The sequence below is a fragment of the Arachis duranensis genome, chromosome 1, assembly GCF_000817695.3.
Source record: "Arachis duranensis cultivar V14167 chromosome 1, aradu.V14167.gnm2.J7QH, whole genome shotgun sequence".
In the NCBI taxonomy this organism is placed as follows: Eukaryota; Viridiplantae; Streptophyta; class Magnoliopsida; order Fabales; family Fabaceae; genus Arachis; species Arachis duranensis.
In genome coordinates this window covers 41,549,640-41,553,068 of record NC_029772.3, presented here as the reverse complement: position 1 = coordinate 41,553,068, position 3,429 = coordinate 41,549,640, and the positions used below count along the sequence as shown (strand labels likewise).

Genomic DNA, 3,429 nt, shown 5'->3' with positions numbered 1-3,429 from the left:
TGGATTCTATTCCGGCCTGATTGAGAACCGACAGATGAATTCCGCGTGCTGTGAGCATATGCAATCGTTTTCACTGAGAGGATGGGAGGTAGCCATTGACAACGGTGAAACCCTACATACAGCTTGCCATGGGAGGAGCCTTGCGTGTTTGATGAAGAAGACAGTAGGAAAGCAGAGATTCAGAAGACAGAGCATCTCCAAAACCTCAACTTATTCTCCATTACTGCAAAACAAGTAACCATTTCATGTTCTTTTGCTTTTCACAATAAATCCTGATAATTTCTGATATCCTGACTAAGATTTACAAGATAACCATAGCTTGCTTCAAGCCGACAATCTCCGTGGGATCGACCCTTGCTCACGCAAGGTATTACTTTGACGACCCAGTGCACTTGCTGGTTAGTTGTGCGGAGTTGCAAAAGTGTGATTGCAATTTCGTGCACCACTGACCTACTTGTGCCTCCAAGTTTCTAATGGAGGACCTTGTTTCAGTCATGAAACATTGAGGGGTTTTGATTAGATCAGAGACCATGGTTGCTAAGTCAGAGTGGCTCTGCTTAGAATTTTCTGTCTGTTGCTGAGAAGATGATGGAAAAGGCTTGCCATTGCTAAACCTGTTTCTTCCACCATTATTGTTGTTGAAACCTTGTTGAGGTCTCTGTTGATCCTTCCATGAAAAATTTGGATGATTTCTCCATGAAGGATTATAGGTGTTTCCATAGGGTTCTCCCATGTAATTCAACTCTTCCATTGATGGGTTCTCAGGATCATAAGCTTCTTCTTCAGATGAAGCGTCCTTAGTAATGCCTAGTGCAGCTTGCATTCCAGACAGACTCTGAGAAATCACATTGACTTGCTGAGTCAATATTTTGTTCTAAGCCAGTATGGCATTCAGAGTATCAATCTCAAGAACTCCTTTCTTCTGATTCGTCCCATTGTTCACAGGATTCCTTTCAGAAGTGTACATGAATTGGTTATTTGCAACCATTTCAATGAGTCCTTGAGCTTCTGTAGGCGTCTTCTTCAGATGAAGAGATCCTCTAGTAGAGCTGTCCAATGACATCTTGGACAGTTTAGACAGACCATCATAGAAGATACCTATGATGCTCCATTCAGAAAGCATGTCAGAAGGACACTTTCTGATCAATTGTTTGTATCTTTCCCAAGCTTCATAGAGGGATTCACCTTTCTTCTGTCTGAAGGTTTGGACTTCCACTCTAAGCTTACTCAATTTTTGAGGTGGAAAGAACTTTGCCAAGAAGGCATTCACTAGCTTTTCCCAAGAGTTCAGGCTTTCTTTAGGTTGTGAGTCTAACCATATCCTAGCTCTGTCTCTTACAGCAAAAGGGAATAGCATAAGTCTGTATACCTCAGGGTCAACCCCATTGGTCTTGACAGTGTTACAGATTTGCAAGAATTCAGCTAAAAACTGATGAGGATCTTCCAATGGAAGTCCATGGAACTTGCAATTCTGTTGCATTAGAGAAACTAATTGAGGCTTAAGCTTAAAGTTGTTTGCTCCAATGGCAGGGATAAAGATGCTTCTCCCATAGAAGTCGGGAGTAGTTGCAATAAAGTGACCCAGCACCTTCCTTGCATTGTTGGCATTGTTGTTGTTTTCGGCTGCCATGTCTTCTTGTTTGAAGACTTCTGTTAGGTCCTCTACAGAGAGTTGTGCTTTAGCTTCTCTTAACTTTCACTTCAAAGTCCTTTCAGGTCAGGGTCAGCCTCAGCAAGAATGCTTTTATCTTTGCTCCTACTCATATGAAAGAGAAAAAAACAAGAAAATATGAAATCCTCTATGTCACAGTATAGAGATTCCTTGAGGTGTCAGAGGAAAAGAAAAATAGAAGGAAGAGGTAGAAGAATTCGAACTTAGAAAGATAGAGTTCGAATTGTGCATTGAGGAGGAGTGTTAGTCCATAAATGGAAGGATGTAAAAAGAGGGGAAGAAATTTTCAAAAATTAAAGTGAATTAATTAAAAGAAATTTAAAAAAATGGTAATTGATTTTCGAAAACTAAGATTGAGAAAGAAATAAAGTGATATTGAAAAAGATTTTGAAATTGGAAATCAAAGAGATATGATTGAAAACTATTTTGAAAAAGATGTGATTAAAAAGATATGATTGAAAAGTTATGGTTTTAAAGAGATATGATTGAAAAGATATGATTGAAAAACAAGGGGAATTTTGGCACTGTTTTTACTATGTTTTTAGTATATTTTAGTTAGTTTTTATTATATTTTTATTAGTTTTTATTTAAAATTCACTTTTCTAGACTTTACTATGAGTTTGTGTGTTTTTCTATGATTTCAGGTATTTTTTGGCTGAAATTGAGGGACCTGAGCAAAAATCTGATTCAGAGGCGAAAAAGGACTGCAGATGCTGTTGGATTCTGACCTCCCTGCACTCGAAGTAGATTTTCTGGAGCTACAAAAGCCCAATTGGTGCGCTCTCAATTGCGTTAGAAAGTAGATATTCTGGGCTTTCCAGAAATATATAATAGTCCATACTCTGTCCGAGATTTTATGGCCCAAACCGGTGTTTCAATTCAGCTTCAGAATTGCCGGCGTTTAACGCCGGAACTGGCACAAAAATTGGAGTTAAACGCCCAAACTGGCACAAAAGCTGGCGTTTAACTCCAGAAAAAGTCTCTACACATGAAAGCTTCAATGCTCAGCCCAAGCACACACCAAGTGGATCCCGGAAGTGGATTTTTACGTCATTTACTCATTCTTGTAAACCATAGGTCACTAGTTCACTATAAATAGGACTTTTTGCTATTGTATCTTCATCTCATGTCACATTACACATTTCTTATTGTACCTTCTATGACATGAGTCTCTAAACCCCATGGTTGGGGGTGAGGAGCTCTGCTGTGTCTTGATGGATTAATGCAATTACTACTGTTTTTCATTCAATCATGCTTGCTTCTATTCTAAGATATCACTTGTTCCTCAACTTGATGAATGTGATGCTCCGTGACACTCATCATCATTCTCACTTATGAACGTGTGCCTGACAACCACCTCCGTTCTACTTTAGATTGAGTGAATATCTATTGGATTCCTTAATCAGAATCTTCGTGGTATACGCTAGAATTGATGGCGGCATTCAAGAGAATCCGGAAGGTCTAAACCTTGTCTGTGGTATTCTGAGTAGGATTCAAGGATTGAATGACTGTGACGAGCTTTAAACTCCTGAGGGCTGGGCGTTAGTGACAGACGCAAAAGAATCACTGGATTCTATTCCAACCTGATTGAGAATCGACAGATGATTAGCCGTGCTGTGACAGAGCGCGTTGAACATTTTCACTGAGAGGATGGGAGGTAGCCATTGACAACGGTGAAACCCTACATATAGCTTACCATGGAAGGAGCCTTGCGAGCATGAAGAAGAAGACAGTAGGAAAGCAGAGATTCAGAAGAT

At 39.7% G+C, this 3,429-nt stretch overlaps 1 non-coding gene across 1 annotated transcript; it reads left to right on the top strand.

The window, feature by feature from the left end:
- Window positions 1-1,117: 1,117 nt before the first annotated feature.
- LOC127742415 (small nucleolar RNA R71) lies at window positions 1,118-1,225 on the top strand. Its single transcript, XR_008003655.1, has one exon. It is a non-coding gene; the product is annotated as a small nucleolar RNA R71 (small nucleolar RNA).
- The last annotated feature ends 2,204 nt before the right edge of the window (window positions 1,226-3,429 follow it).